The sequence below is a fragment of the Nicotiana attenuata genome, unplaced genomic scaffold, assembly GCF_001879085.1.
Source record: "Nicotiana attenuata strain UT unplaced genomic scaffold, NIATTr2, whole genome shotgun sequence".
NCBI lineage: Eukaryota > Viridiplantae > Streptophyta > Magnoliopsida > Solanales > Solanaceae > Nicotiana > Nicotiana attenuata.
Genome location: NW_017670460.1, coordinates 305,308 through 320,679, shown reverse-complemented (window position 1 = coordinate 320,679; position 15,372 = coordinate 305,308). Strand labels below are relative to the sequence as shown.

The 15,372-nt window shown below is 35.6% G+C and overlaps 1 pseudogene; it reads left to right on the top strand.

Moving 5' to 3' along the window:
• The first annotated feature begins 868 nt into the window (after positions 1-868).
• Positions 869-15,064, top strand: LOC109239763 (annotated as a pseudogene).
• The last annotated feature ends 308 nt before the right edge of the window (positions 15,065-15,372 follow it).

The following is a 15,372-nucleotide window of genomic DNA, read 5'->3' as shown; positions in this document are numbered from 1 at the left end:
CTCAAACACCAATTAGATAGACAACAAATTCTTGAAAGATTACTATTCGGTGAAATATTTATTGTTAAGCGTAGAGTCTATGGACAATGAGATGCATGTGACTTGGTGCAAAGTGTGGTTTAAGCGAGATGTAGCGTACAACTTATTTTTCTCATAGATTCAGGACATTTTTGTCCCAAATATGAACTAAAAAACTGAAATTCAGAAAAACTAATTCCTAAATAACAGCCCCTTAGAGTGGCTACCTGATGTCATTTCTATGAGGCACTGGCCTTCCTTCGATGTTAGATATCACTTATTTAGGATATTGAATGTTGTTCCAGTTAGCAAGTTTAAGCATTTCCTAGATTTCATTTCCAGGAAGTTAACTTCTAAAAGGAAAATGGAAATGGTCGCAGCCAAAAAGTTAACTTTTAATTTTCTTTATTTTAAGGAAGAAATAAACTAATTGACAATTAAAACGTCTAGTAACGTTAAACATAACATTTAGGAGCAATTTTATTTTGAAATATCCTCCTCCCCCCCCCCCCCAAAAAAAAAAAAAAAAGAAAGAAAGAAAGAAAAAAGAGTTGCTCCAAAATGTAGCACGTAGGGTCAATAAGCAACTTGCTATAGTAGCACAAGCTGATCCAATCCAATTAAAGTCCAAAGTCTATGTTCATCTTTGACTTTTTAATCACTCAACTTGCTTACGATATTTCAAATGTCCAAATTTGGAAGCACGAAGAGTGATTAGTCAACTCATTATACCCCGTAAAATTTTCCACAAACGTAAATTCCTTGAACCTCAATATTTGACTTTCATGTCACCAACTTGCCAAGATTTCCATATTTAACATGCTATGTATATCACTTACAGAATACTTAAAACCACACTAGTACTAAGTGTTTAACGAATAAGCCAAAAAAAAAAAAAAAATTAAAAAAAATGAAGCATTTCAGCCACCCCCATGCCTTGGAACTCTCTGAAGTTCAAGAAACAAATGACATATAATTAATCTGCTCAGGTTGTGAGAATAAACTTTCTGGCACTTCTTACAAATGCACCAAACCTAATTGTGAATTCACCCTTCACAAATCATGCTTCGAATTACCAAGAAAAATCCAGCATAATTCCCATCCTAATCATGTAAGAGCAGTGCACAGCGGAAACAAAAGATCGAACATACCTTCAGCCATTGTTACGGTGTCGTCGGCGATCGATGTTTTCCTCCGTTGAGTCTTCTAAGCACTTCAGAAATTCTCACTTGGTGTAGTAATTAAGAGGGTTTTTCTGTGCTTAGGGACCCAATCCATAGTTTCTCCTTTTATACTGTTCTTCCATCAAGAAAAGTTACTTTTTCAGATGTATAAGGGGCAATAGTTTCTTTATGACAATGGACAGTTTCAAATAATTAAGTTGAAATGAAGTTTCAACTAGTTCAAATTAAACGGACCATCTTTATGACACATTCAATAGAGGACGTTACTAACATTCTCCCACTTGGTCCGTATAATTAATGCCCAAGTCATAGTACTAATACCTTAAAGAGAATCATAATACATGAATCACGACAATAGTTCCTCTAAAATCGAGTAGTATCTTCCATGTATCACAATGCAATATGCCTCTAAATCTAAGCCCATATTTCTTAATGAATAACGAGAAACTTTCAGAAACTACTATATTTTAGTGGTTATTAGCTAGTTGTAGCTACCATTTACTATATTACTTCGTATAGCTATGTTTTCAGATTTTTTTAGAGTGTATTCGATGTATTTAAGCTACTATATTCATGAATACAGCAGCATTTCTAGGCGTGAAACAGGGGATTACAGCTAGATAAATTTTTGTATTCGAGTATATTCGACTGTATTCGTGGCGTGAAACATGGGATTACGGCTGGACAAATTATTGTATTTGACTGTATTCATGGCGTGAAACAGGGGATTACACTGTTTTTAAACGGAAAGTGAATCAATTAACATAATAGACTCCTAATATAACTCAACAAACTCAATTATAACACACAAATTTTGTATTTCCAGTTATAAAAAAGATTCTCAACCGAAAAACACCCTAAAAATATAGCAATCTTCAGAGAAATTATATAATACGTCTGAATACATAAATTTAATTAATTAAAAAAAAATATATGAATACATTCATGGAATATAGCGAGAAAGTGAATACAATGAAATACATAGAATACAGCGGGATACATTGAAATACAATGAAAAAAAGATAATGAATACAATAAAACACATAGAATACAACGAGATATATTGAAATACAATGAAAAAAAAAGACAATGAATACAATGAAATACAGCGAGATACATTGAAATATATTAACAGAAAATTCAAGTTGCTCGGCCTCCAATTCCGTCGTCTTTGTTCAAGAACAACCCTAATGTCGTCTCGTTAAAGCAGCATCAATATCCAGTCCTCGCTCGCCGTCACCGTTGCATCCGATTGCCAACGATTAGCACGTAATTATCGGATTGAAGACAAAGCATGTGATGAAGGGGAGAAGAAGAAACTTAGAAGCCGCTCTAATAGACTGCCTCCATCGACGGATTCTTCTCCATCTTCGGAGGAGAAGTCGTGTTCTCCGCCGCTTATTAAAAGTAGCACCAACAGAAGCCGAAGTCTAGTGCCTTCATCTTCAGCCTTGATCCGGCGGAGGAGAAGACATCGAGAAGTAGAGAGAGAGAGAGGGAGAATAGATATGGGGTAGAGGATAGGAGAAATTTGAGGGGATATGAGAGAGAAAAATAATACAAAGCTTATTTTATGGCTTAAGGATAGGAGGTGACCATAAATAGATATTTGGCTATAAAAAATCAAAAGGTTGCTATGGAATATAATTTTTTAAAAGGGTATTTATTTAAAATAAATAAGGTATCAACCTTTGCTATAGGAGGTAACTAATCCATGAATAAACCCAATATTTATTCTAGGTTCATACTTTAGTGATATTTCTCAAAATAACTGAATGTGTACACAATAACAATATGAGAAATTTCATACGATAATAGAGTTTCATCAATATTTGTTGTTATAACGAAATTGACATAGTGGAACCAAGTCCCATTGTAATTACATGATCCTTAGTGGGCGTTTGGACATAAGAATTGTAAAATTCCAAAACATGGCGAAATTTTTTTCAAGTGAAAATGGTATTTGAAATTTAGAGTTGTGTTTGGACATGAATATAATTTTGGGTTGTTTTTGAAGTTTTGTGAGTAAAAATTTTACAAAACAGTTTTTTGGAGTTTTTCAAATTTTCAAAAATTTTGAAAATGCATCTTCAAGTGAAAATTGGAAATTTTATGAACAAATGCTGATTTCGAAAAAAGTAAAATTTTTTTGGAATTATTTTTGTCCAAACGGGCTCTTAAATTTTTGTGGTGGCATGCCTTTAGTTATCAGCTAACATCAATTTAGTGCTAATGTGCTCAATGATCACTTTTTTGTCTTTAATACGTTCTCTTATGGCTAGATACTTAATGTCGATATGCTTACTTCGACTCCCACTTTTGTTATTCTTAGCCATAAAGACAGCAACTGAATTGTCACAATATATCCTCAATGGCCTAGAGATCGAATCAGCAATTCTAAGCCCCGAAATGAAACTCTTCAACCATACACCATGTGAGGTAGCCTCAAAACAAGAAACGAACTCAGCCTCCATAGTGAAAGTAGCAGTTAGAGCCTGCTTGGAACTCCTCCATGATATAGCTCCACCGGCCAACATAAAAACGTATCCTATTTGCATGAATCAACACAGCCAACAAAGTCTGAATCAGAGTAGCCAATTACCTCTAAAATGTCTGATCGTTTGTACATAAGCATGTAGTCTTTTGTCCCTTGAAGGTATCTTAAGACTTTCTTTGCATCTTTCCAGTGGTCAAGACCTGGATTACTCTGATATCTTCTCAACATTCCAACAACAAATGCAATATCAGGCTAGTGCAAATCTGAGCATACATTAAGCTTCCAACAACAGAAGCATATGTTATGTTTTTCATTTGTTCCCTCTCAAGGTCGTTCTTCGGGCACTGGTTCAAATTGAACTTGTCACTCTTTACTATGGGAGCTACACTTGGTGAACAATCCTTCATCCGAAACCTCTCTAAAACTTTGTTGATATAGTTTTCTTGAGATAAACCTAAAATACCTTGATGTCTATCTCGATGAATCTTAATGCCAATGACATAAGATGCATCACCCATATCTTTCATATCAAAATTTTGAGAGAGAAATTGTTTCACCTCATATAGCATTCCCTTATCATTGGCTGCAAGAAGAATATCATCCACATATAGAATTAGAAAATAAATTTTACTCCCACTGACCTTTTGGTATATACATTGATCCATAATGTTCTCAACAAAGCCAAATGAAGAGATTACATCATGAAATTTTAAATACCATTGATGGGACTTGTTTCAATCCATATATGGATTTCTTTAGCTTGCATACCATGTGCTCACCATTACTAGAAGGGAATCCTTTAGATTATTTCATATAAACCTCTTCCTCTAGATCACTATTGAGAAATGCAATTTTCACATCCATTTGTTGTAATTTTAAGTCAAAATGGGCTATTAATGCCAACATGATGCGCAAGGAATCTTTCTTAGATACAGTAGAAAAAGTCTCCGTATAATCGATTCCTTCCTTTTGAGTGAATCCTTTTGCAACGAGTCTTGCCTTATATCTCTCTATGTTGCCTAATGAGTCTCTTTTAGTCTTAAAGACCCATTTACATCTAATGGCTTTTACAACACCAGGCAACTCAACAAGATCCCATACCTCGTTACTTTTCATGGAATTCATCTCTTCTTTCATGGCATTGTACCACAGTTCTGATTCTTTACAACTCATAGCTTGTGAAAAAGACTCAGGATCATTTTCGGCTCCAATGTCAGATTCTTGTAGATACACAACGTAGTCACTAAAAATTGCCGATTTTCTTTATCTACTAGATCTTCTTAATGTTGTATCAACATTTTCCTGAGGATTATGTTGCTCAACTGGTTGTTCAATAGTTTCATGAATTTCTTGAACAACTTGATCTACTAGAATATTCTCATCAGCTTGTGGAACCTCAATGACTGGTTGCTCCACACCCATTTGTACTTGAGGAGTGTTGTGCACAATAACCGGTCTTTCACTTGAAGTGGAAGGTTGATTGTTTACAGATACTATATTCTGAAATTGATCACTCGCACTGATCAAGTCATTCTCAAGAAATTTTGCATTTCTTGATTCCACAATTCTAGTATTGTGAGATGGACAATAAAATCTGTATCTTTTAGACCTTTCGGCATATCCAATGATATACCCACTAATGGTCATTGGATCCAATTTCTTTTCTTGTGGGTTGTCTACTCTAACTTCAGACGGACATCCCCATACGCGTATATGTCGCAAACTCGATTTTCAGCCTTTAAATAACTCAAAAGCTGTCTTTTGGACAACCTTATTTGGAACTCGGTTTAATATATACACTGTCGTTTTAAGTGCTTCAATCCACAAGGACTTAGGTAGCTTAGAGCTACTCAACATACTTCCCACCATGTCCATTAAAGTTCGATTTCTTCTTTCCGCTATACCATTTTGGTCTGGAGAACCAGGCATAGTATATTGAGGAACAATCCCATTTTCTTGAAGAAACTTAGCAAATGGACCTTGTGCTTGTCCATCCTTAGTGTATCTACCATAATACTCACCACCTCTATCAGATCTCACAATCTTAATTTGCTTTCCTCATTGTTTCTCTACTTCAGCCTTGAAAACTTTAAAGGCTTCTAATGCGTCGCTCTTATTATGATGCATGTAGAGATACATGTATCGTGAGTAATCATCTATAAAGGTGATAAAGTATTTCTGACCATATTCATCCATATCTGGACAACATATATTTGTATCTATGATTTCTAATATGGTTGAACTCCTCTTGGCACCTTTCTTTGATTTGTTGGTCTGCTTGCCTTTAATGCAGTCCACACAAGTATCAAAACCAGTAAAATCTAGAGCACTAAGTACTCCATCATTCACTAATCTCTTAATTCTATCCATGGAGATGTGTCCTAATCTTCGATGCCACAAAGTAGAGGAATATTCATTCATAACACATCATTTTGTACCAGCTTGATGCATAACATTATGAGTGACATCATTTTGTAAATCAATAGAGAAAAGACCAACAGACAATGTAACATTACCGACAACTTTAGATATATAAAGTAGATTAATATAAATTTCTGAAAAGTTGAAGGAATAACCAAAGGGTACAGGTCTTGAAACCGAAATTAAATTCCTAGAAAAATTAGGAACATAAAAGGTCTTTTCTAATTTCAAATGAAACCACTACTAAGAACTAAACACATGTCCCAATAGCCTCCACATGCGATAGCATCTTGTTTCCAGAATAGATGTTTCGCTCAGCTCCCACTGGCTTCCACAGGTTTCTTAATCCCTGCAAGGAATTTGTAATATGGATTGTAGAACCAGAATCAATCCACCATGTGTTATGATTAACATCAGCCATATTAGCTTCATAAGTTACAAGAGAGATTGAATTACCTTTCTTCTCAAGCCATTTCTGAAATTTGACGCAATCCTTCTTCACGTGGCCCTTCTTTCTACAAAAGAAACACAAAGATTCTTTCTTGATGTCCGTTTCGGGGGGTACCTTTCCTTTTCCCTTCTTCTTGGCTTGATGTGTCCTCTTCCTTGAGTATCCATGAATGCACTTTCTCCTGTTTCCATCAGCAATCGGCCTTCCCCTTGAACACGCATGGTCAGAAGTTCATTAATAGACCATTTATCCTTATGCGTGTTATAAGAGATCTTAAATGGAGCATACTCTTGTGGAAGAGAGTTCAATATATAGTGCACAAGGAAAGTTTCAGACATTTCAACCTCAAGCGTTTTTAATTGAGCCGCTAAGTCTCGCATTTTCATGATGTGCTCACGCACACCTCTCACACTAGTGAGCTTCATAGATGAGAATTTCATAATTAGCGTGCTTGCAAGTGCCTTATCTGAAGTCTCAAATTGTTTATCAATAGCCTTCAATAATGCCTTGACATTAGTATACTGTTCGACAGAACCACGAATACCAGCAACAATTTTGGTCTTGATGAACATGGTACTCAAGCGGTTAGACCACTCCTATTGTTCATGAAGAGCAATTTCAACTGGAGAGCTAGTTTCAGTAATATGTGGTTCGTCTTTCCTAATAGCATAATCAATGTCCATGCACCCTAAATGAACAAGAATTCTCTCCTTCCAAATCTTATAATTCTCACCATTAAGTTTGGGAATATCACAGATATCAAAAAAAATTCACCGGTTGCATAACTGCAAAAAATATGCATACTTAGCATAAATTTGATGCAAATAAACATATATCATGATTCACCAATTGAAACCATGTAAAAATTGAATCTAGTGACATAACAATTGCCTGTAGGCTAAATTTTTAATTCAATTAGATTCATTCCTTATGATAGAATTGTCAATTTTATTACTGCAATGACATCCTATCCCTTGATAAAACTATCAAATTCTAATCCATAATCCCTGTAGGTAATTATGAAAAAATATTTAATATTTTATCCTAATTAATTACGCAAAATGTAATAAAGGTTCTTAAGTCATTATATTGTGCATAACTAATCACAAGCTTATTGTCTAAATTTTCTTATGTGATCCTTATCCTTATATTTCATTTGACTAAAAATGCTGTGGCTAATCTCTAATCAAATAAATTTTAGATCACTTAGACATTAATCTCAATACTTTAAAAATAATTTAATGTCTATAATTTTCTTATGTGATCCTAAATTTTACTTAATCAAGATTGTTGTGGCTAAATTCTTATTAAATAAAACTATATGGATCACAAGACATTAAATCTAAAGTTCATTTAAAATTTATTGCAAAATCTATTATACAATAATTAAGTTTCATGTTCCAAAGTAATTTTCTGTATTTGTATGTAAAAGCAATAAGGAATATACATACAACAAGGCACATGAATGATCAGTAATTTAAAATTTCTTAATTCTACTAGCACAAACTGAAAATTTATACACAATTGACAATACTATAAAATTTTTAACAAAAAAAAGTACTATTTAAGTAATCAACGCTGACACAGATGCACATACATATGGCTACTTCTGATGGGGTCATCACACAACTAAAAGCAAAACTCAAAAGCAGTGCAATAGTACATCACCAAAAGCAAACACTTTACAGGTCGTCTTCAACCTCTAGCAGGTCATTTCGACCCGGTTTCAGACCCAGTTATAGGTCCGACTTGTTCTCACTATTCTGAACACCAAAAATTACATTTAAATTGCAGAATGCTAGAACATCGATTTCCAAATGATCTCTAACATTAGTTTTCAATAAAAGTTCCGAAAACATGATTTATTTAAAATTAATTTTACTGTAAAAGTTTTATAAACGACCATGAATGATCAAGGCAGAGGTAAACGACTGCTCTGATACCAAATGTAAGAGCAGTGCACAGCGGAAACAAAAGATCGAACATACCACCAGCCATTGTTACGGTGTCGTCGGCGATCGAAGTTTTCCTCCGTTGAGTCTTTTAAGCACTTCAGAAATTCTCACTAGATGGTGTAGTAATTAAGAAGGTTTTTCTGCGCTTAGGGACCCAATCCATAGTTTCTCCTTTTAAACTGTTCTTCCATCAAGAATAGTTACTTGTTCAGATGTATAAGGGGCAATAGTTTTTTTGCGACAATGGACAATTTCAAATAATTAAGTTGAAATGAAGTTTCAACTTGTTCAAATTAAACAGACCATCTTTATGACACATTCAATAGAGGACGTTACTAACAAATCACCCTCTTACTCTATACCCTAGTCTACATGAACGGGACTCAATTTATTTTGGTTGTAATGCATGTGGTGAAGAACCAAAAGCTTTTGTTTACGAAGCCTCGATTGCAACTTTAGCCTCTATGCTAATTGTGCTACACTTCTAGAAATTCGAGAAAAATCGTCCAAAAAAACTGACCAAAGTTGGTCGGTAATGGCCAATTACTGTCCAAAACGCGATCATTAACGTGTAGTCGGTATTTTGAAGGTCAGAAGGGCATACCGACCAACATTGGTCGGTCAACTAAATTCAAAAAAAAAAAATGCCAAAAAAACCAACCAAAATTGGTCGGTATTTTAATTATGTAATTAAAATATGCACCATCTGGGAATCGAACCGGGATCTATACTGTGACAAGATACTATTCTACCACTAGACCATTGGTGCATTTTGTTATAACCGACAAAAGTTGGTCGATTTTATTAAAAATAAAATTACCGACCGAATTTGGTCGGTTTTTTTTACATGACCGACCGAATTAACCGACATATTCGGTCATTTTTTTAAATATTAATTTTAATTTTAAATCAAAAACTGACAAAAGTTGGTTGGTTTCTTAAAAAATAAATTTCGCGGGACTCAAAAATAGTTTCCCACATTTTTGCGCCAATGAAAACCGACCAAAAATGGTCGGTTTTTCGTAAAAAAAAAATTAATAAAATATTTTGAAAAACCGACCAACTTTGATCGATTTTTTGGCTGATTTTTTGACCGACCAAAATTGGTCGGTAGACCGTGGTCAATTTTTGCCGAATTTCTAGTATTGCTATCTCTTGGCTAGAAACTGTGACTCGTGAAGATCACCTACACTCCAATATCAATGGCCATTTCTTATTGATGATTATGTGCATCTCTTTTGCAAGGTGTGCGACGGACTTTGCAAAGACAATGGTTGGCTTTATTATTGTGCAGAGAGTAAATTTAGCACACACTTGAAATGCGCGACTGTTATAAGAGAAGATGGTTCGAGCCTTGAGAACGAAGAAGAAGAGGAAGAGAATATGACTAATGAGCAAAGATTGATGATGGCAACAATCAAAGCTCAAGCACTACTAGAAATACGCAAAAAACCGACCAAAATTTTCTGACCAACGTTGGTCGGTTAAAAAAGAGACCAAAAATCATCTAGCTTGGACAGAAGCTGGAAGAAAATATTGTACATTTATTTTAAAAAAAATACCGACCGAAGTTGGTCGGTAAAATGGCCAACAAGTTGACCCAGCCGGTCAGACTTGCTTAGTCAAAGAAACTTTCACATTACCGACCAACTTTGGTCGGTAATGTGGACCCAGTTTTTTAAATTTTAATAGTTATATTATTTATTTAAAGTGTTTTATAAAATTTAAAGAATTTATATTTAAAATAACCGACCAACGTTGGTCAGTTAATGCAGGGGAAGCATTTACCGACCAACTTTGGTCGGTAAATTTTAATTTCTGGAAAATAACCGACCAAAGTTGGTCGGTTATTAGGTCAACATTGGTCAAAATTATGAATCACTTTTATATTTACTATCTAAATAATATAAATGTAATCCGTTAACACTTTTGTAATTCAAATAATGAATACACGAACATATACTATAACATGCTATATATGTAGTTAAAGTAATACATCGAAGCGTGTTATATATATATATATATATATATATACATATATAAACGTTTTGTTTTTAATATTCAACGATGCATCTAAGTAAGTTATAAGTCAATGAATCAATTCACAAATAGATATATTTGATGATAAATTATATATACTAATTAGGAGCTTCACAAGTCTATCCCTAAAAGAACCCGACCCTGAGCTGCCACAGCATCACGAGCCCTACACCTTCATCCAGACACCAGGTCTTTCCTCACAGAGCCATAGGACTATACGTCCGACATACAGTCCAGCTGACTCACGGCCACATGGATCGCAGCCATCTGCATCACAGCTATCTATATCACATCCCTACATATCACACCCACATGGATCGCATCCATCCATTTCACAGCCACTCGGGTCACAACCATCAGTATCACAGCCACTTGGGTCGCATCCAGCTATGTCGCAGTCACAGGGATCACAACTATCTTCATCAGCGACTCCATCTATTTCAGGCCTTCGCCTGTGAGGCAGTAGCTCTGACCCCCCTACACCGTCCACACATGCCTCTGATACACATGTTTCGGACGATGATGACGAGGAAGTGCATTATGATCAACTGAGGGTGATGGGTAAGAGTTATTTGTTATTTTTGAGTTTATTGTTTTGTAACGTTTTTATTAAGATATTAATGTGTTTTTATTATTAAATTGCAGGTTCAAGCTGAGTAATAAGACTACGAGGATAATCACCAATGCCATCATAAAGCTTTATGATGGCCCTTATGCGACATTGACTGATTTCCCATTCTCGCTGAAGGAGCAAATTTCAATCAATTTAAGGTATAAATGTTCTTTTAAGCAGTTTAATAATTTATATTTATGATGTTTCCATATAATATTTAACTTTTGAAATACAGAGCAAGTGTGTATGGGAAGACCGCTATAGCACGGAAGCGGCTACAATTTTCATCATAAAGCTCGCAAGAGATTGACGGATGCTTTCTCCGATGCTAGAAAGAAGAAAAAGAGGCCTGGATGGTTACTTCAGAATTTATGGGATGATTTTCAAAGGCAATGGCTTACCGCAGACTTCTTGAGAGGAGCAAAAAAGGAAAGAAAGCTCGCGCATCCGAGAAGGGAGGCTCCTTGCACACTGGAGGTGCGATCAGCCTAAGGACAATAAAAAGAAGATTGGTACGTAATTGCTTAAATTATTTTACTTTTCAAAGTATATCTATTCTGTTTATTAACTAAATTAATTTATTTTTAGGAAAAGAAGTTGGGGCGTCCAATGAGCTATTCAAGGAGACGCATATTGTAAAGAAGAAGAAAGAGACGGATCAAGAAAGGTGGGCCGAAGACCGGCCTCGACTGCATATATAAACTTTCACTTTTCTTTAAGTATTATAATTTACTTTTATATAAATTTTGAAATTCTAATTCAATTTAAAATAATATAGGGTCGCTACCAAAGTAACGTGGAGGAATTCATTCGCAGTCATCCAGTTGGTGAATCGGGCGAGCCAACCCAACCTTCGGACGAGGATGCTGAAAGAATATGGTTGGAGTCTGTTGGCGGTCCAAAATGGGGGAAGGTATACGGGTTTCCTACTAAAAAGTTCCATCGCTATAAGTGTGAAATGCAAGGAATAGGGACTTCCTCGCAAGGCGATAAACTAAATGGGGAGAGCCTCTGCGCTATGCGAGAGACTGTGATGAAGATCACATCCGAGCTAGAAGCGGCCAAGGAAAGAGAAAGGGTTAGAGATGCTCAATTCCTTGGATGCAAGCTCAGATCAGAACTCTCCTATCTACTGGAGCTTTTCCGTTTTCCCCGATCTCGTGAGTCATCGCCAGAGGTTCAACCTCCACGTGATCTTTCCTCCCATCCTGCTCGTGATCGTTCCTCCCATCCTCCCGTGATCATTCTTTCCTTCCTCCACAAGACCCTTCTCTATACCGTCTTGTAGATTCAAGTTAATCAGACAGTGATAATGATGTTTTACAAAACACCCCTTGACGTTTATATACTTTGAACTAGACAAATAGAACCAGTTTTGAACTTGTTGTAATTAGTATTAACTTGGTTTTGGATTGTTATGTTCAATTGAACTTTAATTTGTTAGTTTTAAAGTATTTATTGAATGTTTGGTTGTTGTTGTTGTTGTTGTTGTTGTTGTTGTTGTTGTTGTTGTTGTTGTAGATGCTCAATTCCTTGGCATGCAAGCTCAGATCAGAACTCTCCTATCTACTGGAGCTTTTCCGTTTCCCCGGTCTCGTGAGTAATCGCCAGAGGTTCAACCTCCACGTGATCGTTTCTCCCGTCCTGCTCGTGATCGTTCCTTCCGTCCTCCCGTGATAATTCTTTCCGTCCTCCACAAGACCCTTCTCTATACCGTCTTGTAGATGCAAGTTCATCAGACGATGATAATGATGTTTTACAAAACACCCCTTGACTTTTATATACTTTGAACTAGACAAATAGAACCAGTTTTGAACTTGTTGTAATTAGTTTTAACTTGGTTTTGGATTGTTATTTTCAATTGAACTTTAATTTGTTAGTTTTAAAGTATTTATTGAATGTTTTGTTGTTGTTGTTGTTGTTGTTGTAGATGCTCAATTCCTTGGCATGCAAGCTCAGATCAGAACTCTCCTATCTACTGGAGCTTTTCTGTTGCCCTGGTCTCGTGAGTCATCTCTAGAGGTTCAACCTCCACGTGATCGTTCCTCCCGTCCTGCTCGTGATCGTTCCTCCCGTTGTCCCGTGATCGTTCTTTCCGTCCTCCACAAGACCCTTCTCTATACCGTCTTGTAGATGCAAGTTCATCAGACGGTGCTAATGATGTTGTACAAAACACCCCTTGACTTTTATATACTTTGAACTAGACAAATAGAACCAGTTTTGAACTTGTTGTAATTAGTTTTAACTTGGTTTTGGATTGTTATGTTCAATTGAACTTTAATTTGTTAGTTTTAAAGTATTTATTGAATGTTCGGTTGTTGTTGTTGTTGTTGTTGTTGTTGTTGTAGATGCTTAATTCCTTGGCATGCAAGCACAGATCAGAACTCTCCTATCTACTGGAGCTTTTCCGTTGCCCTGGTCTCGTGAGTCATCGCCAGAGGTTCAACCTCCACATGATTGTTCCTGCCGTCCTGCTCGTTATCGTTCCTTCCGTCCTCACGTGATCGTTCTTTCGGTCCTCCACAAGACCCTTCTCTATACCGTCTTATAGATGCAAGTTCATCAGACGGTGCTAATGATGTTGTACAAAACACCCCTTGACTTTTATATACTTTGAACTAGACAAATAGAACTAGTTTTGAACTTGTTGTAATTAGTTTTAACTTGGTTTTGGATTGTTATGTTCAATTGAACTTTAATTTGTTAGTTTTAAAGTATTTATTGAATGTTCGGTTGTTGTTATTGTTGTTGTTGTTGTTGTTGTTGATGATGATGATGATGTTGTTGTTGTTGTAGATGCTCAATTCCTTGGCATGCAAGCTCAGATCAGAACTCTCCTATCTACTAGAGCTTTTCCATTGCCCTGGTCTCGTGAGTCATCGCCAGAGGTTCAACCTCCACGTGATCGTTCCTCCCGTCCTGCTCGTGATCGTTCCTCCCGTCCTCCCGTGATCGTTCTTTCCGTCCTCCACAAGACCCTTCTCTATACCGTCTTGTAGATGCAAGTTCATCAGACGATGATAATGATGTTGTACAAAATACCCCTTGACTTTTATATACTTTGAACTAGACAAATAGGACTAGTTTTGAACTTGTTGTAATTAGTTTTAACTTGGTTTTGGATTGTTATGTTCAATTTAACTTTAATTTGTTAGTTTTAAAGTATTTATTGAATGTTTGGTTGTTGTTGTTGTTGGTATGCTGGCAGGTAGTGTAGCTACAAAAACAGGCATTTTATGCCAAAATTAAACCCAGAAAAACCGACCAAAGTTGGTCGGTTTATAATAATAAAAAAATAACTGCAAATTACCGACCAAAGTTGGTCAGTATTCATTAAAAAAAATAATAATTGACTATTATCGACCAAAGTTGGTCGGTTAATGAACAAGGAATTCCCAGAATTCAACCTTACCGACCAACTTTGGTCGGTATTGTTAAATTTTTATTTTTTTAAAAGAAATATATATTTTCATTTACCGACCAACTTTGGTCGATTTTTTTTTAATTTTAATAATTAATAAAAAAACATAAAAATTAAATACACCGACCAACTTTGGTCGGTAAAATTAAATTAATAAAATATGTTTCCGACCTAAGTTGGTCGGTAAATCATTTATATTCTTCAGAGTCGTTTTAATATACCAACCAACGTTGGTCGGTATATTAATACGACCATCAAAATAACGACCAAACGTATTTGGTCGCGTTTTGGTCGGTAATTGGCCATAATCAACCAATATTGGTCGGTTTTTCTGATCGATATTTAGTGAATTTCTAGTAGTGAAGGACAATAGGCAAGGCTTGACTTTCAAGCTCAAATGGCCTATATGAACGCCCAATTCCCAAACTATAACCAATATGTGTCGTAGCTCTCATCGTTATTAATGGTTCACTACAGACGTACTTTAGTGACCGAAAATAATCGGTAGCTAATTTCGACGAAATAGACACGGATTTATGGTCATATCTCACAAACTTAAATAAAAGCTCTTTTCTTACTAGAGAAGAGAGTCTCTCGTGTTATGCTTGTTATATATCGTTTCATAATGTATCGTATAATATAATATTGTATTGTGGTTTTGATGTATACAATGTTTGGATAGATTGTATTGTTTGTCGTCGTTTCATGGTGTCATGCACCAACAATATAAAGAATAAACTTGCAATATTATAAAGAAAAAGTAGGGTACAAG